Source organism: Mustela nivalis (genome assembly GCF_964662115.1).
Source record: "Mustela nivalis genome assembly, chromosome: 7".
NCBI classification, from domain to species: domain Eukaryota; kingdom Metazoa; phylum Chordata; class Mammalia; order Carnivora; family Mustelidae; genus Mustela; species Mustela nivalis.
In genome coordinates this window covers 83100282-83123588 of record NC_139026.1, presented here as the reverse complement: position 1 = coordinate 83123588, position 23307 = coordinate 83100282, and the positions used below count along the sequence as shown (strand labels likewise).

At 38.3% G+C, this 23307-nt stretch overlaps 1 protein-coding gene across 4 annotated transcripts in view; it reads left to right on the top strand.

Moving 5' to 3' along the window:
- NELL2 (neural EGFL like 2) overlaps window positions 1–23307 on the top strand; it is a 407098-nt gene that overhangs the window by 254143 nt on the left and 129648 nt on the right. The gene's annotated exons all lie outside the window — the stretch shown is intronic.

Below are 23307 nucleotides of genomic sequence, written 5' to 3'. Positions count from 1 at the left end.
TCACTTCATATTCCTTGAGTTCCTACCTGTAGAATATAAAAGAAAATAGTGCTAGATGAGTAGCTTGAAGACTATAGGGTTTGAGGAAATGTGGGTGTGAAATAAGACATTTATTTGGATTTCCTTTTTTTTTTTTAAATAGAAGAATCTTGAAAATAAATAAATTTTAGAAAAACATGTGGAATCACCAGAGAGCACTTAAATATATTATTCTTGTCACTTTCTACTCTACCTCCAACTTTATAATTTTATCAGATAGATGTACAAATAATACTTAGAGGTTTTCAGGGAAAAATACTCTATAACACTCCAGTAAAAATATGATTCTATAATAAAAGTGTCACCTTATGCCTTTATATTAGAGAGCATTCTTCTAAGTTTCCATTACAGCAAGCATAGTGTGTACTACTTGATATCTTGTTTATGAGAGCAAAGAACAGGTCCTTCCTCTAAATTCAAATATAGTATTTATATAAAAACAAAATGTTGGTCATAAAGAATAATGAGAAGTGAGTGACCTTCCAATCTGTGGAGAATAACCAAAGGTGTCTTCAATACAGAGTTGCCAGTGGATTTACAAGTTGTTGCTTTTTTTGTCAGTTTATTCACATTATGGAACCAATTATGCACTTTTTCTTTAGACAAAGCTTAATCACACTGAGGGGCAGAGTTTCTTGAAGGAGGTCTGCAGAGATATTTTTCCAACAACAACAAAAAAGAACATAAATGACAAATCTCAATAAATACATGCAGTATAAAATACACAGTTTGCTCTATTACTGGTAATATCGATAATTCTGAGCGCCAATTTTGTTAACAACAACAACAAAAATCTTAGCAAAACCACTGCATCCCAGAGTGACATTTCAAGATGTGCTCATTAAAAAAAGAGTTCTAGCAGTTTTCAAGGAGGTCTGCTGATTCCTTGGCATGAAAGCCTTAAAAAACTTTGTGTATTTTTTACTTCCTAGTGATTCTTTTTGTTTTTCTTACATTCTTAAAAAGTGTTTGAGCTTATAAGTAAGAATACATGACACATAATTGGACCTACTGTGAATGAGGAGTGTTTCTTTCGGGCAGGGTATTTTCAAGTGCTTCATTTCCATTCCAAGCCTATCTGTTGGCTGTAAATGCAAGAAATACCTGAGCCATCATCCCTCACAGAGAAGCTCCTGCTTTGGCTTTACCTCTCCCAGTGTATTTTCCTTCCAAATAAAATCCCACAAATGACTATTCGTTTCTGATTACTTAGGGAAAATCTTCCATTAAGATTCCAAAGTATCTAATGATATAAATGAAGTATCCCTTTGTAGGAATGCCAATGAAGGCCAAGATCATTTTAAGAAAAGCTGTTCAGACCATGATTTTTGTGCCTAAAGAACCAGAGCCAAGAATTTCAAGATCTAGCAGGTGATGGAATGTATTTTCTTAATGATGCACCAGCATTTCCAGCTAGCACCAATATTTCTATGCTTCCACTTAAAGGATTTCTTGCCTTTACATTTTCGGTATACTGTAGGGAGGTCTACAAATTTTAGAATTTACATCCATATGTGAAAGTTGGATTTCCTAGGAAATAGGAGTGGATCTTATTTTGTAGTCCAAAGGCAATCTTTGACAAAACTTTGACAAACCATCCAAGGTCAGCATGTATTCAGGGTCCCTATAAGAGGAAATGAGTGCTTAAACTCTCCCTCTTTGAGTCTCTCTCTGCACACTTTAATGTTAGCATCTGTACCAAAGGCTCAAAGAAATGACTCCTCTCATGGGGGTTTGCCTTACAGCTGAGGGTATCTAGACCATACCTCTTCAAAGAGCTCCCGTTGAGAACAGAGTTGGACCCTATTTCTCCGATAAAGATTGGGATTTATTTTCCATGAATTTAGAAACAGATATCCAGTGGGCGGCCTGCCAGAATGAATGTCAAGACACCACTGCAGAGCCATTCCCTGATGTTTGTGGCTGAGCTCTTGGAGTTGTGAATTTGTTTTGCTTCTGGATCCCTGCCCTTCCTTCCTGTTGAAGAGCCCTCTGCTGTAACATAGCTGACATTCTCAGCGTGGAACCCAGCAGACTCTCAACGTTGCTTGCCCTGCCTGGAAAGAAATCCTTCTAATTTAAAGAAGAATCTAAGAGCAATAACATGTTACCTTATAGTCAAGAGTTTTGATCAATAAAAGAAGCTTTTTTTGCTTTTATAACCCTGTAGCTCTCGCATAGAAATCACGTATGCTGTATTGTAATTACCTTCTTAGCTGGTAGAATTGCATTGGTTATTTTTTTTCTTTCAGTTTCAGAAAGTTTGAGTTATGTTTTCCCCATGATCATAAAGCTGGAGATGGAAGAATTTTTTTTTTTTTTTTTAAGATTTTATTTGTTTATTTGACAGAGAGAGATCGCAAGTAGGCAGAGAGAGGGAGAAGGAAGCAGGCTTCCTGCTGAGCAGAGAGCCTGATGCAGGACTCGATCTCAGGACCCTGAGATCATAACCTGAGGCTTAACCCACTGAGCCACCCAGGCGCCCTGGAGGTGGAAGAATTCTTAAAGATAATCTAGTCCAATCGCCTAACTTTCTCAAGTGGGAAAACTGAGGCTCACAGAAATTAATTGACTGACCGATGTCCATACAGTTGGTGAGAGGCAGAAAGGGGCAAAAAGGGGGCAAAAGATAAGCTTCCTTATTCTTCGTTCTCATATTATGCACCATGGGCTTAGTTTGTGGCCATATTTTATATAGAAATAGACTCATATTTTATATAGAAATACAGCATTTAATTTATAATGTTCAGTAATTAAACTGCCTTTCTGTAGATTGTTTCAGTTCATTAGCTTCAAATCCAAGAGGAATTTTCCCCTACAGATCTTATAATAATAATTCTGAATTAGAAGTCGGTAGAAGAAATATAAATCACCATTTTCTGGGCCTCTGACTCTATTATACAGTCACACTAATGACTCGGTGGCACAAATGATGTAGCGGTTTAAGCTCTTCTAAACCCATTAAGATAACTTTCCTTCCGGTGAGGTGTTATTTATTTATTTTTCTAATTAATGCTTCATAATCTTCCTTTTCACATTCTTGCCTGTTCTCATAGAGGAAAGAATGGATATACCTACAAGGAAATAAAAAGAATGGAAAAAGAAGGAAAGAAAGAGGGAGGGAGTGAGGAGAGAGGGAGGGAAGGAAAGAGGGAGATGGAGAAAAAGACAAAGGAGAGGAGAGAGAAGAGAAGAAGAGTTTGGTTCACTTGAGCCAAGATGTTAGACGCCCACTCTTCATATTTCTAATTGTAAAAATAACTTAATTTTTATGATAACAATGTTTCTTGGTTATTGACATGGACTAATGGCTTCCTTGGTCCACTCATATAAGCATTAATTGAATTGGGCAAATCTTTTTGAGTTTTACTGGACATCCCTTCCTGGAACTGGTCTTGTGTAATGGACAAAGAATAAAACATCTCTGGAAACAAAGGCAGAATCCAAGAATTGTGGAATTATCAAAGGATAACAATGTTCTGAGTGAAAGGCATTCGTGTCAGATCTTCCTGCTCTCTCTGTTCTGATTATTAGAATTTAAAAATGGAATTCTGATTCTTCTTTCGATTGATGAGGTTGTAATCTTCCCACTGTTGTGTCAAGTGGGAACAGAAGGGCAAGCTGGGAGAAGGGATGGACGAGGTCTTGCTCAGCTTAGGGAGAAAATTGATCCTTTAGGACAGTGGTTGTCCAATGAAGGAAGTTTTGCCCTCCTACCTGCCAGAGTTCGTTTGACACTATCTGAAGACATTTTGGTTATCACAACAGTGGGGAAGGGAGTTGCTACTGGAATCTGGTGGGTAGGGTCCAGAGATCCTGCTAAACATCCTGTATTATTATTATTATTTATTATTATTATTATTATTAGGCTAGCTCTCCTCTTGAGGAAATGTCCTCTTAAGGAAATGTCCTCTTGAGGATCCTACTTTCCTAGGATCCTTTTATCTGGGAGCTTTTCTCTGGTTACTTTCCAACTGAGTTATTCATCTTCATCTGCTCAGGACATTCATTATAAGCTAGCTCCCCATAACGAAGAATTATATGACCCAAATGTCAATGGTGCCAACGGCGAGAAATCCTGCTTTAGAGTTAGCTGATCGAAATTATAAAAGATATATTTCTTTTTTCAAACTTTCCCTTTTCTTGTTCAAGTTTCCTTTAGGCCCTGTGTAGTAATGCCTTCTCTCACTTTTTATGGTGTCCTGTGTCCTTTTATTGGTCTTTGGCCTTCTCAATAAGATCCACTGCCCCCCATTCTTCCTCCTCCTTTCTCTTCTCAGAAACCTTTTCTTAGATGAACATAGCAGAATGATCCTCCAGTGGTAAAATTTTAGTCCTCAGCAGACATGATAGAGGGGATTCCTTGGGGCCCCTCAAATTATGCTATCCTGATGCCTCCTCCATAGGCTTTCTGCTGACCCCGACTGCTTCTGTTACTCAGGAAGCTTCTGATGCGGCTTCTGTCCATGTTCCCTATCACAGAATGTCCAGAAAGTGTCTAAGGAAAAAGAATTTTACTAGACACTTCGTTTTTGTTGTCAAACAAGAGCCTCCTCTGGTGTTCCCCCAAGGAATTTTACTTCTGAAAGTACTTAAATTTTAGAGCTTTGGATACTCCTAGTGCTTACATTTTATGATCTTATTGTTGTAGTTTTGTAGTTACTTCTTTTTCTCTAACATGGTCAATACTGATTTTTTTTTTTTTAAATCATTAACTACCATCCTGTTTGTCAGGCTTGTTTAGTTGGGTGATTATGGGGAAAGAGTCATGAATTTTATGATGATATTAAGTTTTCTTCATTTGTCTTTTTTACTATCAGTTTCCTAGCATTTTAGATAGTCTTGGATACTATTGTCATGCACAGAAGGTTACAGAGAAAGATTTACTATTGTGCTGTTGGAGCAGATTTTAAGTCAGTTGTAACCCATGGGAGCCTTTTCCTCAAATAGATTGTGTGTGGTGTGCATGTGTGTTTCTTTAAAGTTCCCTATCAAGCAATGCTAGAAAGGGTCAATAGCTTAAAGTTTTCAAAGAGATGATATTTTGGAAAGGCAGCACTGTATTCTCTTATATTCTGTATTCCTCCAAAAAGAATTTAAATTGGAGCTGGTAATTTATTGAATGAATGGACAATAACTCATTATCAGCTATTTAAAAATAGCTCTGGATGGATTTATCAAAATCATAAGTACAGAACAAGACAGATAATTCACTGTGTGTGTATGATGATAATTAGTGGTATATAAATAGTAAAGGGAATAAGATAGTGGAGACAATGGCAGAGAGGATGGGGGTGGGCGGAGAAGCACAGAGCAGAGAGAACAATGAGAAAAAACAGGAAGTGAAAATACACATATCAGCATTCACACAAAAAAATTCTAAATAAACAAGGTTATTTTGGTTGTAAAATGCCTTGGCACTTTATCTTTAGTAAAATGCCTCGCACAGAAGAAACCTTTAATAAACGTTAGCTGCCATCATTGTCTCCAGTTTTGATTAGACAAGCTATCCTCTTGAGGAGAGTTCTTATTTTCCTGGGACCTTTTCAGCTGGGCACTTTTGTCTGGTTACTTTTCGAATGAGTTATTATTTTTCAGAAAAATACATAGCTTTGCTGGAGCAGGTGCATTTCAAGTGTTCTTGTTTGTTCAGTTGTACTTACGTAACTGTGAAAGGGGGCTTAAAAAAGGAAAAGAGAAACCTTGATATAACTAAGTGCCACTCTCTCTGGAAGTTAGGAAACTCCTTCTGGAGGTGGGTTTTCATACTTCCTATTGCTCTTGCTAATGAGCATGAGATTGGGGTGCTCTGGGGCTGCCTAGATGCATCCAGGGGCCCTGTGAGGATACTGATCTGCCTAGAGTGCAGAATATGACCTCTAAATAATTAGTGAGTCTGCTCAGTTCTCAAGCACAGCAGATTTTCTGAGCTCGGCTGCTTCTACGTGAATTTCTTTTCTAAAGAATCACAATCAGCAATCAGCCAGTCCTACCATCTGGCTACTAGTCGCCGTGACTATTGGGAAGGATTTCTGCATTTTTACGAACAACCACTCTAAAATTTTCTTTTCCTCGCCGTTGTAAAATATGATAAAATTGTGTATTTCACAAAATATGAAAATCGGACAACTTTAGGTTTTAAAATTAAAATATGGCCCCTAATGCTAGAAGATACCTTATTCATTTCCTGTGGTTCAGCATATATGATTAAGGTGTGTAGTTGTTATTGAGAAATTTTTGAAAATATAAACATGATCACAAAAGCAAATGAAAATAGGAAGCCCCAGAACTCAAAGAAGTAGTAGTAAAAGGCAATGTGAAGCTAACATGAATCCAGAAAACATCTCTAGAAGAATGCAGAATGTGGTTACCAGGAAGGGTTAATGTTCGGAAAACTTCAGGCCACGTTTAGAGAAGTTGGAGAGAACAGAAGTGAGTCATGTCTGTGCAGTTAGTGAGGAGGCCAAGGCAATGTGCTTATCTCTTTCTGAAACACATATGTGCATGCATACAATTAGCAGTCGGCTCAAAATGGAACAGGCTCAAAGGCTCAGGGAGCTGAATTGCCTTTTTAAAGATGAAAAGCTTGGAAAGGAGTCTGTGCTATCTGAATCTGTCAGTGAGTGGGGGAAGCATCGAAGCTCCAATGTAGCGGTTTCCAGACTTGTTGGAACCTTTATGCAGCCCCTCAGTGCAGCCATCGGGTCCATGTCTGGCCCCCGCCCTGGCCATGGTTTGATCATCAGAGCACTCAAGGGGAAGCAGCTCCACAAGCTTGCCTCTGTGCAAGCTCACCTGAGCGCTGAGAGGCCGGGAGCTGCCTCGTTAGCAAGCCTCACCTGCTTTCCCTCGGTTAGTCAAGAAACCCTAATTCACCTTTGTCCCAAATAGATGTATTATTTGAGTTTTATTTTCAGATTTTCTGTATGAAAAGCACAGAGTCAAAAACTCACATGGGGGAATAAAAAGATTATACATGCCAGGAATGTAATAATAGCGGTGTCTTAGCAACAGACACCTGTGGAGGACAGTATTATCGGAGTTGAAGTTCAACAGACACCTTTCATTTCCCTGTCTGATTGTTGGCTTTGACATATTAGCCGGTGTGAAAGTTTGGCTCTCCTTCTGCCTCCTCATTGTTCCAGTGCTCTGTGAAACAGAGTTCATGTTCTAGATCTGCTGCTGATCTAATCTCGGTGGGAGTGTGATCGCCTGATGACATTGCCTTGTCTTGGTGCTCTCCCTTTCTTCCTGCTCCAGGAGGCATGGTCATATTCAGTCATGGGGTTGGGCTCGGAGGGGGAGTTTCTTCTCTCAAGTTGAGAACACTCTCCCTCCTGTGTGCTTTGGCTGTGGGGAGGGAGAGCCACACTGGCTGGTTGTACAGTACTTTTATTGTCTGTTGCCACCTGTTTTAGTATTGGTACTTTCTTCATAAAACTTCTGATACCATTTATGAAGATTCCTTTTACTCAAAGGTGTTTTATCAAGGGGAATAACACTGTATTAGTTATCTACTGCTGCATAACAAACAACCCCCAAATTTGGTAACTTGAAATAACAGACATATGGTACCTCACAATGTCTGTGGGTCAGGGATCTGGGCATGGAATGGGTCCTCTGCTATTATAGTTCTCTGCTTCAGGACCTCTCATAAGGCTGCCATCAAGGTGTCTACCAGGCTGGGGAAGGATTTTCTCCAAGCTCACTTGTGTAATTGTTGGTTTAATCCATTCATTACTGGCTGTTGCCTGGAGGTTGCTCTCAGTTCCTTACCTTGTAGGCCTTTCCAGCATGGCCATGGGCCTCATCAAAGCCAGTAGGTGACATCCTATTACCTTTGCCATTGCAAATCAGCTAGAAGCAAATCACTAGGTGGGCTCGTACTAAAGGGAGAGGATTACACAAAGGCATGTATATCTGGAGGTGGAGATCACTAGGGACTATCCTTAAAGGCTGCCTACTACAGACATTGAATATTATAGTTGGCTTACCCACTTCAGCTAAATACTGGTAAGAGCACCAGGTTAGGAATAAGGGGGGAGAGAGAGAGGAATAAAGATGTGTCATGTAAGAACTTGTGGGTAAGTGATTGTGAAAAACTCATGAGATGTCACACATTCCTTTTGGTTTTCTTTACACTCAAACTTTGATATGAGTCCATGGTAGGGTTATTGTCCAATCTGATAGATGGAGATAGTATAAATGAGTCCCTATAGTACATTGTGGTACATTCTGTAACAAAGAAGGATGCAGACAGCGATGCAGAGCCCAGAAGAGGCAGTGAATAATCGGGCTTATGCCTAGATACAGGCAGGCTTCACCATATGACATTTAAACTGAGGTTTTTTTAAGGATGAACAGACATTTCAGGAGAGGAAGAAGTGAGAGACAGCATTTCAGGATGGAGGAAGAGTAGGTACAAAAGTATAGGCTCTTGTATAATAGCAAGTTGAGTGTGAATGGAATTGTGAGAGATAGAGCCAGAAAATCCTGTAGAAAATTCGAAGACATATTTTACAGTTTCTGAAACATTTCACTCAGTCTGTGCACATTCTAATTGAGATGTATGTTGAAGACTCCATGCTTTATTCTTTCTTTTATGTTATTTTTCCTTTTTGCCCAAAACTTGTTTATTAAATTGATACTTCTAATGATCAGTGCAGACCTAGAATCAAGGTGATACGGTTTTTCATTTCAAAGATGACAGAATAAAAAAAAAAAAAATGACAGAATGGTTTGCTGGTGTTCCTGGAACTCCATTAAAGTAAGTTTTCATTTATTCTTCTCGTACCCACTTAAGCCCCCAGGGATAAAAATATATGCTTATAAAAAATAAAAAATTATATTAAAGAAAAAAAAAAAAGTAAATTTTCAGTGTGGCCTGATGAGAGCTGATTTTTGAATTTTTCTAGAACAAAATCATAACCATTAAGTTGCTACCTGCGGTGTTTTTATACAATAGATGTGCATACGCATGTCTGTTAAATGTTATGAGATGCAACAGCAACAAAACAAGATGGGAAATGGCTAAGTGGTCCACAGGACCACTCTCATTAGTTGATCCAAATCAAATCATATAGACCCCTCTTCTCCATGAACATTTTGTGGCATGTTAGCTGCCAGATACTAGCTCATTCAGGCCTCTTACATTTGAATCCTTGTTCTGTTATTTAATGGCTGTGATCTTGAGCAACTTGTCTACCTCTTAGTCTGTTTCTTTATCTTTAGAGTGGGATGATATTCCATACCTTATCCATTGTTTTTAGAATTAAATGAGATGCAGTATGCCAAGTAATGAGTGTGACGGCTGGAACAGAGTAAGCAGTTATAAGTAGGAGTTGTTATTATGTTCCTATTTGTGGTAAGCAGAATAATGGCCCTCCAAGATGTCCATATCTGAATCCCCAGAAGCCTGTGAATACATTGCCTAACATGGCAAAAGGAACTTTGCAGACCTAATTAAGGTTAAAGACCATGAAATGAGGAGATTATCCTGTATTATCTGGGTGGGCTCAATATAATCACATGAGTCCTTCCAAAAGAACTTTCATGACGGTTGTTAGAGGAAGATGTGACTAGGAATAATAGTCAGAGAGTTACAATATGACCGGCTTGGGAGATGGAGAGAGGACCATGGGCAGGAGCAGCCTCTAGAGGAACAGGCTCTAGAAGCTGGAAAAGGCAGAAAACAGAACCACCAGAAAGGAAAGCAGCCTTGTGGACATCTTGATTTTAGCCCGATAGACCTATGTCAGACCTCTGACCTATAGAAGTATAAAGTAATGAATTTATTTTGTTTCAAGCTGCTGATTTAGAATACTTTGTTACAGTAACAAAAGAAAACTAACACACTATTATTGCTAGCTAACTCTGTTAGGTAGTCCCAAACTATTTTGAAATGATTCTCAGTTCCCATCTCTTTCCCAGTTGTTGAGGAGCAATAATTCAAATTAATTCTAGGGTAAGTTTGGTGTTTGTGGGGGAGATGAAGTGATATTCTGTTGGGGAAGGTGGGAATCTAGTTCATATTCATCTCCTAATTCCTCACATTAAAGTATTTAATGGTTGAGTTGCTTTTTTCATATTTGGTTTTGGTGTAAAAGTTAAGGATGCTCATTATTTTTAAAACATTTTCCTAGTCTGTTCCTAATGAACACAAACATCCATGTAAACACAAAAAATTATGCAGCAATAGACGATACATTTACCCCAGACATAGTAAATCAAATGATGATGTAGTATATTTCTCATCTGTCTTCTTTTTAAAAGATTTTGAACTTTTTAATATGAAGAAATTCACAGATAAAAATTTTGAAAGCACTCTTTTAAAAATCTTTTGTAGGCTTAGGTGGTTATTGGAGGGTTCTCCTGCCATAGACCCTCTGGATGAATGAAGGGTTGTTGAGAATGACCTTTTTGTTCAGGAATGATCCATGCCAGCAAGGCTATATCTGAGTCACAAAATAGAGACTTATGGGCCACAGTTGGCTTTCAGGGACAGCATATTGAACTTTTAATGGCTCAACATTTTAATGGCTCAACATTTAACCAGACAAAAGATTTCATTGTGAAAATCTGGATTTCCAGCCAGATTCCCAGATTGTTCTCCATTAATTCTGGATCCATATCACTGCAGCCCTCGTAGAAGAAGGCCTCTCCAGTTCCCCTTGTCTCCCAGTCACTTAGACTCAGCAGTTCCAGTAAGGAAACTCATGTTTGAATACCAGAATTCTCACAGCCAGTCTGCCTCAGCCATTTACTTTGTCTGACTCATGAATTAAGAGTATTTTTAGTGTGCAACCTATGATTTATAGTATTAAGGTGAGCATAACTATGGTCATCTTAAGCCATGGATGTTTTAATAAAGAAATAATGTCAAAGTTTCATCTTTTCTATGAGTCATGACCCTACTAAATCCATAAGTCATGTTGATATAAACCCCAGAAGAACCATCGGACACATCAATAAATTTGGAACTCATCTGTATTGGTTTTCCTTGTGAAATTAAATTATAATAAACTTAAATTGTAATGTCACAAGAAGAACTTTTATGCCTTTCTAGTGTAGTGTCAGATACTTGGCTAATTATTTAAAACTCCTAAAAATTTTAGTTTATGGCAAAGTTGATAGCAGAACAAATCGGTTGGACCAAAAATGCATATAATTTGTTGATAAACTTGGAAAAGTCCATGGAAATAAAGCTGTTGAATAGCGAATGTTGTTTTCGAAGGGTTTGTTTGTTCTTTGATAGATGTGGTATCTCTCAGAAGGGGCAGCAGTCAGTGTCTTGTAAGGAGGTGGCAGCATATTACGCAGAATGTAATCATCAAAGGGAATACAACATCTAGATTCAGTTTGTGGGGCTTCACTATGAGTTCATCCATGAAAGAAGACATGTTACTGTTTGTGAGTCTTCTGCTGGAGGAGCTGGGCCTGGGGCTGTAGGCCTTACCTTGGCTGGTATTAGTGATGCTTTTGATTTTGTTTGGCTTCTCTTTGCACACATTACATTTGTGGTATTGTCTTCCCCTCCTCTAGCAGTAAAGCTTTCCACATTTCTGTGCAGAATCTGATGAACCCATTGATAAACAACTAATAGTGCATGGGGTCAAGAGCCCTGTGCAGCTGTCTGCCCCCTGCCCTTGTGATCACAGGCAGCTCCCAGTGTTTCAGAATCTCCGTGTCCTGTCAGCAAACAGGGGAAAAATATGACTTGTTTATGTGTAGTCACGGCTTTTAGTTGCAAGTAATAGGAAAAATTTGGCTGTCTTAAGCTTCAAGGGATTTCCTAGAAACATGTAAGGGGCTCAAAAAATACATACAGAGCTGAAAGAGCAGTCTGAAAATGTACAGAGACCAAGGCATCTCTGGAATCTTCTGCACTGTAACAGTTTTCTCAGGAAGGGGAGATCATAGCACGTCACCCCTGCTGCTGGGGGCCACTGCAGGATGCCATGTGAGGACACATGTTCACATTCAGTGAGCACTGAAAATGAATGCTAGTGATCTCATCACCCATTCTATGCTCGAAATTCCTGGGCAGAAGCATGTAGTTGTTTTCGTGTACATCACATGGCCATGTATTTGCCAAGTGGCAGGAGCTGAGCGGGGGGAGAAGATGTCTTGCCTTCTTTTGGCTTCCATAGTGGGAGAGGTGCCCTGCTTCTCACCTAGATTCACACAGTGGATGTTGTTTCCAGAATAGAGAAGCACCTGAGATGCTGGATGGGGGTGGGGAGGGAGGAGAAAGAGAGAGAGAAGAGATGATAATGATGAGAGATAATCGTGAAGGACACCCAGGTGTCTTAGTCAGTTAAGGGTCCAACTCTTGGTATCATCTCAGGTCTTGATCCTTGGGCCGTGAGTTCAAGCCCTACGGGTTCAACCCCTGTGTTTGGCTCCATGCCCAGCATGAAGCCTACTTTAAAAAAAAAAAAAAGAAAAGAAAGAAAAAAGGAGGGGGGCACCTTTGTGGCTCAGTTGGTTTAGCATCTGCCTTTGGCTCAGGTTGTGATCCCAGGATCCCAGGATCCAGCCCCACATCAGGAGCCTGCTTCTCCCTCTCTTCCTGGCTCCGGCTCTCTCTCACTATCTCTCTGTCTCTCTTTCTCAAATAAATAAAATCTTTTTTTAAAAAAGTTGAGATGATGATGAGATGTGGTGAGAGGTAATGAGAGATGAAGAAAGATGAAGTGAGAAGGAAAGAATCTACATTGTCCTTACTCCTTAGTCTGCTTGGTTGGTGTGGCTTTCTGTAGTAAAACTATAAATAATAGAATGCTAAAAACCTTTCAAAGCATTCTAAAAATGTAAGTTGGCATTATAATTATTGTGTCACTTTCTCAGTTCAAATCTTAATTGTTTTTTATCTGGACATTTTAGGTATTCTACTGACAGCCTCACTGTGTGTAATTTTTGCCTCATTTTGACCTTAACTTTATCAATGGCTCTGCCTTCGTGTTCAGTGTAGTCATTTCCCTCTCTAGAAGTTTCAGTGACTTCTCAATGCCCACAGATCAACATTTACATAGCTTAGCAAAACAGTCTGTCTTTCAGCTTCATGTCCAACTACCCCCTTCTATAAACCACAGGCAGCTTCTGCTTTGCAAAACTATTATAGTGGAACTTGCTAAGGTACAATAATACAATGCAAAACTTGATAAGCGACACACTATAATATAGATGCCAGTATAATTGACTCTGACCCCATTCTCAAACTGGGTGAACTAAAAGTCTTAGCTTTTGGGGGGATTTGGGGGAACAAGGGGAGTAGGAGTTAACTGACTTCTGATCATTGGAGATTTTAGCACTTCAATTCAAACCGTATTCCACTTTGCAAGAATTCAATAGAGAATGAGCCCTGAAGTGATCTAGAAGACTTCAATCCCCTACTGTGTGTAAGTCTTAGCATCAAGCCCTATAACCTTCCTGTTTGTTTCTGCCCAGCTCCTCCACACAGCGGGGTTAAATCCGAATATAGTGACCTGTGCAGCCGACTCTCCTGCTCCCTTCTAGTCTCAGCGAAGAACACTGAGCAGTTGTATGGCCTGAATCCAGGAGCAGCAGGTGCCCCGCCCCCCCCGCCACCTTCCAGCCACACTGAGTGTCACAAAGTAATGGGACAACCAATTAAAAAGTGTTTCTCAGTAACCTCCTAACAGTGCTACCTTTATTTTATTCAATTAGATTTTCAGACTCCTCTTATTCCCTTTTGGTAGGTTTTATTATACCATTCTCTGAGAATGTCTTTGTGGATATGTTTTTTACTGGCCTAAACAGCTTTTTTTTTTTTTAAACATTTTTCTTTACTTATTGAAATGCTACTCACCTTCTATGCCTCAGTAAACATGGTCTCACTTGTATGAAGTACCTTTGAGTCTTCTCATTAGGAAATGTGAGTTATTTATCAGTTAAGAGCATGAAGCTCAAGTGGATTTAGTATTTACCTTTCAATTCACAGTGTGACATTTTCAGTAGATTTTTTCATCTGCATTTCTATAGCTCTTAATTAAATCTATTTGGTTTAGTGGTTTTGTAGTTTACACATCTCTCTTCTCCCATTAAATTACATGTTACTTGAAGACAGCCTTTATATCTTTTTCATCCCCATCCCCAGAGAGTAAGACTTGGTGAATTTCATAATTAATTAATTAATTGATTAATTAAAATTGATATCCTATCTCTATTAGAATGAAAACACACAAGCAATTGGCTAAAGCATTCATCTGATCAGTGCATTTTTGTCTTTTCAGAAGTAGTTTCATCGTAGAATTCAAGGGTTAGTCTTAGGTTTGGACAACATTGGTTTTAGAGTTGGAATGTATAGCTATCATCTGGTGAATTTTTCCCTTGTGCTAGATAACTAATTAACATAACCCTAAGCTACAGGTATCCCAGCTGGATAGCTGAGAAAGCTGCTTCTGGGAGAAACTGAGTAACTTGCTCAAATTCTCAATTATTGTAAGTGAGGAAACCCCATTCATATAAGAAGAGGAAATAACATTTGGCTATTTTTCCCCCATCATTTTAAGGAAAGTAAAATTGTCCCCAGAGTATGGATATATCCATATCCATTCGGTTATATATCAGAGACTGTGCCAAGTAGAGTCGGGTAGGGGACACTGCTACCCATTCCTTGGCACTTTCCTGAATGGTTTTGGTTTCTAGTAGCCTCATCTTCTTTCTAGAATGGGTGTGTGCTATTGCACTTCGATATGTCCTCTCCAGCAGAATTGATAAAGCCAGGCGTTCATTAAATGACTAACTATTGCGCACCTGTACATAATAGGTGCTAATAACAAGAGCTAACATTTATGTTTACTGTATGCAGGACACAATGCTACACCCTTTATATGCATTTTCTCATATAATCATATTAACCATCTTGCAGATCAGTATACCACTACCATCCCCATTTTACTTATTTAGGGACTGAAACAAAAGAAGCTTAAGTAATATCCCACATTTGTAAGCTTTTAAGGGGTAGGACCACTCAGGGAGGAGATCATGAAATGTCCCGGTAGTATTTTGACTATATGGATAAAGAGTGATTTTAAGCTACACCCATTCAAGTTTTCCTCTGGTTCTTTCTTCAAGTTGTCTTCTTTTCCTCATACTCAGTAGATAGTATAGCATCGTTCACACACATCACTGCAAGACATCCTGTGTTTGAATTCTGACTGTGCACCTTATTAAATGTATGACCTTCAGCAAGTGACTTATCTCTCAGTGCCTGTGTTTCCTCGTCTATAGATTGGGAATAGAAGTAATACTTACCTCACTCTCAGTGTGAGGATTGGATGAGTTTAATACATATGTAAAAAGTTGACAGCAGTGGCTAGCATAGTGGTTTTTTAAATTATTAACTGCTATTTGGAGATTGTACTTAGGGCTATGGATAATACAAATAGAAGTAAAACCTATACCTTTGGGGACTTTATAACCTCTGACAGGAGGTAGAGATAGATTCATTTATCACTTAATAAAAGACAAAACAATTGCTAAACAGTTATAAACAATGTGCTCTGGTCATTTGCTTGTATAAAGTTATAAGGATGGATGCAAATGAGGGGGAAAGAAATATGGGGGAAATATTGGCTAGGAGTTAGGAGGTAAAGGGTGTATGAAGAAACCTGTCTCTTACTAACCAGTTTAATCTACCTCCCTGAGACTCTTTGTCTCCTGGTAAAGTGGAGAAATTATACCCATTGTATAAAGGTATTGTCAAGATTAAAAATACTACATTTTTGAAGTGCCTACAACAATTGCTGTAAAATACCTTATACCCAACTAGATACTTTGATATTCTGTTGTATTATTCAACTATAGAAGAGATCACTGTACCCGAAGAGCAATTGGAATTCAGTGTAGGGAAACATTTCTCTCGCAATCTAACCCAATTTGGCTGCAACCACCACACTTTTGCTAAAGCCATGGGTCTTGAGGACATTCCTGTTCCTTCTACACTCAATGTATCTACACGTTCTTTGGTTACATTTTCAAAGTTTCAAACCCAGACCGCTGTCTCTATCTCCCTCCCATTATCCCAGGCACCCTATTAATGGCACCTCTCCTACCTTGTCTCCATCTCCTCTGTGTCTTGCTTCTTATATTTAGCTCATTGTCCTCTTTTTATGTCCTGGAAGAAATCCCAAACCTCTTTCTTCTTCAGTCCTATATCCTGTCTCTTTTACTTGAAATGCTTTCCTCCCTTTTCTTTTGTACATTTGGCTCTTCCTTATTTTTTAGGTTTTAACTTAAATATTCCTTGCATGTCCACTCTCAGTAGCCTCTTCCGTGTGCCCTGTGGTTCCCCCACCTTTTACCTGCTGTGTCTCCTTCAGAAGCTAATACACAAAACCCTCTCCATGTGTTTTTCTTCTTGCCTATTTTTCCTTAGCTCCTGTAAGTTCCTCAAAGGCAGGGAAAGTATCTCCTGGTTCTGCTTTGCTCATCACCAGGTTCCCTGAACAATTCTGGGATTTAAATGAGTATCAGAAGGTATCTGGGTTCATTAATTTGTTCAAAAAATATGTGTTGATTAACTACCAAAAGCATCAAAAGCACGTCACATCAGAGTTATAAAGGAATACAAAGTATAGGAGGGAAGATGGAATTCTGTGTATGTATACACTTTATCTCCTCTGGTATGGGATATCTTTCCACTTTATTAGTGCCTTCCTAGGACTGATGATCAAATAGCTCCCCAGAAAGCTGAGCCCGAATTCAATGGGGACTTTTCCTCCTTTGTTACGTCCAGGTGCCACACTTCCCTGGTTTCCAAGTGAGGAGATGTTCAGGGTATGCCTTGTAAATACTAGGGGGTGGCTGCCATGGCTCTTTGTCATTTCTTAGCTCCATTGTCTAGAATTTCTCAGACACATTACCGAAAATTAAACTCAGTCACATGCCACACAGTGAACTCGTATCCCTGTCGGTACTGCTAGCTCCTTACTCACGTTTATTGCTCTTTACCAAACCAAACCTCTTGTGTGCGTATTTTCCCTTGTACTGCAACGTAATGACCTGAATGTGTTATTCCAAGATTATCCCAGGAGAGGAATAGAATGAGGTTGTTCATCTCTGCACATTAGCTTCTGCCTTCCTAGTCTATCAATAGCTGAATCTTCTGTTGTATCAGTAGTAAATGCAAATTTGAGACATTTTCAGCCCAAATGTTTTTTCTGGTATTATTCCTTCCTAGTTTGCTTTTTCCTTTCAGGCATTTCCCTGATTAGGTTATATTTTTTCTGGTGAATTTATTGATACTCTTTCAAGTAGAAACTCTTACCCATGTTTCTAACCTATTTTAAACATCTTCTAAGGCTTTTTAAAAGTACAGATAAACTTTTTTTTTTTAATTTTGCAAAGTCTGTATGTCCTTATATATATAATAGAACCAGCTCACCAAAATGAATACAGATAATATTTATCAATAGAAACCTTACTGAAATTCAGGGGAAAACAAACACATATATTTGAAAAAGCTTGACATTGATGAATTCAAATGTACTGTATTTACATGAAACCCTAAATTTGCTGCTTTCATATTGCTACATGTTTTCTTTTGTATATGAGTCATTTTTTTTTCTGATACAGATGTAATAAACATCTCCAGTAAAATAAATACAGAGAAGCCCAAAGAGAGAGGAAGGAGATTAAAATCTTACAGTATCGCATCTGCTAGAGATACTGCTGGTTAATACTTTAGAAGTAGTTTTCTTCTTTTATTTGTGTATGCAATATATGTGTACCTTTTTAAATTAAATTGGAATCATACTATCATACTTTTAATCTTTTCCAATTATTAAGCTCATATATCAATAATATTTTACAACATAATTTATGATGGTGGCATAATATCCTATAAAGTAGATAAACTAATTTATTTAGCCAGTCATCTATGGTTGCAATTTTAATTTCAGAATGTCAGTCTCACAGGTAATATGTGATATAGGAGTTTACCTCTCTGATAATTTCCTTAGGATGCATTTCTAGAAAGAGAATGATTAGGCTTAAGTTCTGTACATTTTAATACTTAAAATATGTATATCAGATATATATATATATATATATATATATATATATATATATATATATATGAAATTGCCCTCTGAGAGTTTGTACAAATTTATATTCCCACTGGCAGTATATGAGAAGGCTAGTTGTCTGAACTTTGATTTGTATTGGTACTTATTCCTTTTTTATGTGTAAATTTTACAGATGTACAAAAATACAGAGATAGATATATCGTGGTATTTTTAAAATGTCTTTTATTATAATATGAACATTGTTCCATCATGCATATATATTGCTTTTTGTTTTCTTTTGTGAATTGTGTGCCCATATCCTTTAACACTTTTATTTATTTTGGCTGCTGATATTCTTCACATTGATTCCTAATAAATTATACAAGTTTTCAAAGTCTTTTTCAGGTTGCATAGCATAATCATCAAGTTAAGAATCATCTGGAAACCCTTGCCTAGATGATAAACTACCAGCTATTCTCTCTGCCCATACCCATCCTTTGGGACTCATAAACTAAGCTGTGAGAAAATGCAATGGTGACCTCACGGATCGATCTTTTCTAGCTTCACAGAAATCTGTAAATTAGGCAAGGAAGGCAATATTATCTCCCATTTCACAGAGGAGAAAATTTTGATTCCAAAAATTAAACTGGTTCAGGGCCTCAGAATTTTTAAACACCAGGCCCCTGACTATCTTTTCAGATGGCAAACCCTGGAGTCTTACTATTCTGCTACCTTACTCTGTTTATTACTTCTTTTCTTTCTGTTCCCTCTTCATTATAATTTATTTTTCTCTCCCATTTTTTTAAAGAACACGTCAGTACTCAGAGGGGCATTTTAATCAACACGGTTTTAGGTTGCCTCTCAAGTCATCAGGGGAGATGAGCTTTATGTCAGACACTGGGATTACTAGATGTCTTGCAAAAAAGTGAATCATCTCATTATCTTGCATTTTGTTCAAATCCCTTTTTATCAAGAAGTAAATTTGCTTGAATTTTACAACTAACTTCATCACTTACTTCTGGGAATACAATGTTTTAATAAATAAACTGAGGGAAGAGAAATATGATTTAGTTGACAAGGAGTTGAGATCCTTTTGCCTTGTTCCTGGTTCATGCTTTGGATACATATTACACACCCGTATTTTCCCCACTAATTTATTTTTCATGTAAGAAGATGGTAGTATTAAAGTCACTGTTTTTCAGATATGTGCTTTGTTTTGCTTGTTTTGCTAGTGGTGATGGCTTTGTGTGTAGCTAGCCATATGTTCCTTCTCATTTACATCTGGTTCCAAGAGAAGGTAGCTGTGAGAATTCTGGATAGGATCTGGTATCTGTGGAGCAGTTTTTTCCCCCTTTATAAGGTAAACATAGTTCCCGCCAACCCTCCTACTCTTAATTGGTTCGATGTTAAAGTTTTACCATCCTCGGTTCCTTGTTGTCACCCCCGGCCATGTTGGATTCCAAATACATTTGATAACTTGAAAGTATTTGGAAACTAAAGCATTCCTGAACAGAAAAGCTTCCACCGTTGTGTTTATGCTTTATTGTAGAGTTCCTGCTTTATAATACGCTGCACTAAATTTGTTCGCGTCGTTCCTCAGATATTTCTCTATGAATACTATGTTAACTATATATAACAAAATACAATCTGGTATATCATTCAGTCTGATAATGCTTGTTGCTAGGCAACCATGTTCCCAAAATAGCAACTGAAGCAGTGCACTATCAGCATAAGATATCTAAACAATGTAGAGAATGCAGAAACCGATCACACATGTACTGATTTTACACATTTGGGATTGTTAAAATGGCTTTTTCCCCAATCTAGAGAAAAATTAAGTCCTTCATTTAAAGCTTTTAGTCATTCAGGAGGGTAAAATAACTGTAGAAACAGACAGATCAGGGTTAAAATCCCAGCTCTCTCATTTAATTGCTGAATAACAATGGGCAAGATCTTTGCCCTCTCAGCCTTAGTTTTATCATGATTATTACAATTGGGATAACAGCTTCTACCTTGTGAGGTGGTTGTAGACTCAGTGAAAAGTGTTTCATATAGTTCCTGGTTCATAGTAAGTATCCAGTAAATTAGAACTGTGGTGGTGATGATGATGATAGCTTGAAAGTTCATGAAGATTGTCTTTTAACCCTTTCATATTTGTGAAACAATTGGCACATATTTATTGAGCATGGGTTTTGAGTAATAAACTATACAAATAAGTCCTTGACCCTAAAGAACTTATAACTTCTGTTGGGAGATAGCTACTAGAGAAAAGATAATGACTGCCAGGCATACTGAGCTGCTGTCAGCCAGGGGAAGGTTAATGTGTTGGAGGGATTGAAAAGAGGCATCAGGCTTGTAGCATAGTGAGGGAAAAAGAAGGTGTCATGAGAGAAGAATGAAGGATAGGGTAGGACCAAATCATGCAGTTTTAAACCAAGGGAAGTATTTGGGTTTTAATCTAGGTATCATAGAAGCTGTAGAGTGTTTTAAGCAAAGGAGAGGCTCGATCTGATTTATGTTTTAAAGACATGCTTGTACGGACTGTTTGGAGAATGGTTTGGTTTGAGGTCAAAGTGGAATTGGAAGGAATAGCTAGGAGACTCTTGCAGGCAGAGGATAAAGATGACCCTGCCCAGGGTGATAGCCTTGGAAATGGAGAAAAGTAGAGATTGACACTTTGAGGGGGACTCATCAGGACTTGTGATATATGGGCTGTACAGAAGGAGGGGGAGAGAGGAGTCAAACGTGACTCTTTTCTAGATTGAGCATTGTCAGGACATAGTGATCGTGAAGAATAAGTAAGATGTCAAGATAGCCAGGAAGGAGAGTGGCTTTTAAGAAGGGGAATTGGCAATGAAGGAACTAGAAGCCTTATCAGGAAATAGCAAGTGACCCAGTTCAACTCAGGATGGTCTCTGTATGTGTCAGGAAAGGGATGTGATGGAGTGGCTGAGACAAAGCTGCAAAGGGGTTAGTTCTCACGGGTTCGTGAATAGGCAGATATAGGCAGATGTTGGCTTACCTGTTATTGTCATTATTTACAATCACATCTGATCTTCTCTTTTACCCCTAGGGTATAAATAGGGCCTAATTCTCATGAGGCTTGAATCTTGATCTCTCTTATGCCTCCTGTTTCTTCCCCACCCCAAACTAATAGAATCTAATCTATTAGCAAGTTTATCAATTTCAACTCTAAATATATGTTGTCTCTCTCCATGTGTCTCCATGTCCCATGTCCCCTATCCCACTATAGTCAAGGACCCCATCCTTTAATGCCCTCTTTGCTTCCATACTTGCACTATTCCAACCCATTCTCCCTACCGCATAATGAGTTTTTAAAAAAATCATTAATACCTTTCTGTGGCTTTCCATTGATATTAGAGTAAAAAATAGAACATCTCTTAATGTGTTCCAAAGGGTCCCGCATGATCGGGCTTGGCCTGCCATTCCGGCCTTATCTCATGCCGGTCTCGCTGTCACACCTCACTTGAAACACGCAGCTTTCCTTCAGGCCTCCGATTCGTGAGGTTCTCGCCTACATTTGGGGCTTTGCCCATCCTGTTCCTTCTGCCTGCACCAATTCTTCCTCCTGTTTTTGCTGGACTGATTGTAATTCATTCTCCAGATCTTAAAGAGTTATCTAGAACCACTCAGTTTAATATTGGTCTACCATGCTATTCTCAAAACTTCCGAAACTTCTCTTGATAACTCTCATTGTGGCTTGTCTGTCCATCTGTTTGAGTCCTTCACTGTAAGCTTCGCAAGTGCAGAACACGTGTCTGTGTTTTCGTGATTGTGTATCCAGTGTCTAGCAATGTCTGGTATACGACAGGCGGTCAATAAACAATTGCTGGGTAAACAGAAGGGTTAAAATTAAACGACAAGTGGTATAAATCTTTCTTCTCCTTAATAATAATCAGCCTTACTTTTATAAGTGCTTCACAGTTTTCAGTGTTTCACCTACATTTTCTTATTTAAAGTAGTTCTATAAGTCGTATAAGAAGGAATTGGATCAGCGTCAGTTATATATAGGCTATGTGATCAATTAAGAGATTTATTTTAAGGTAGAGCTCTTATTATACCTGAATGCATTTCCTTTAGGGCCAAGAATTTTATAGGGACGGTATGAGTGCTGAAAGAAAGCTAGCAGTTTTCCCTATACAGTAACCCTTTTAACCCATCACAACTTAAGCAACCCACCAAATAAGCTAATATTTTCCAAAAAGAGTGTTGTTTCACACCAAAAAAAAGTAAGTCGAATATATAGGAAGCAATTGGTTGAGTCAAACCACTTAAAATGTGTTACCAAATTAGGCAGAGGTAAGAGAACTGTAAAACATTGGGGAAAATCCTTGAAATCCTCCTTCAGATTGCTCTGCAGGTGTCTTTAATTTCTCACTCCACTTTAAATAAATTAAAGCTGAACTCCCTCAGAATACAGAATTGGTGTGATTTATAAAAGGTACACTTCAAGAAACTCAAAGCAAAAGACTTGGCCTCCATTCAAGACTGATGAGTAAATATCCATTTATATATATATATTTTTTTTTTTTAAATTTTTATTTTTTATAAACATATATTTTTATCCCCAGGGGTACAGGTCTGTGAATCACCAGGTTTACACACTTCACAGCACTCACCAAAGCACATACCCTCCCCATATTTTTAACTTAAAAGTGTTTAAGTAGGTATGTATTACGTTTTGTGACTTCTCTCTTCCCTTGACTGACTCCTAATCACTCTGGTAAAGTTGTGCCTATGGATTTGACATTCTGTAGAATGGAGGGGTCCCTACTCTAGCTAACTCATCATAAAATATGTGAAGAATATGGTTTAATACTTGGCTTTGCCAGCACTTCGCCATTTACTCACTCTTCTAAATTGGCTTTTTCTCTCCTCTTCTGAATTCGCTCCCATGGAAATTGTCAGTGACCTCCTAAATGCCTACCTTAAATCCCTTTGCTCATATCTTTCTGGCACTTTATACTGTCGCCCTTGCCTCTGGGATCGTAATAACCAAGCCATTGTAACTTTTATTTTGTCTATCTGCACATTTTTCCCCCTACTTCATTATGGACTCATATTTTTTTTCTTCTATTTTCTTATCCTCTTTCCTATTCTTCCTATTCTGATTGTCTTACACACACAATTTTCACTGGTAGTGCCTTCTGCCAGTATAGTCAAGAAGACTGTTGCTCTCTGTGACTGAGGTACAGCATTCTTCTTTGGTACCAAA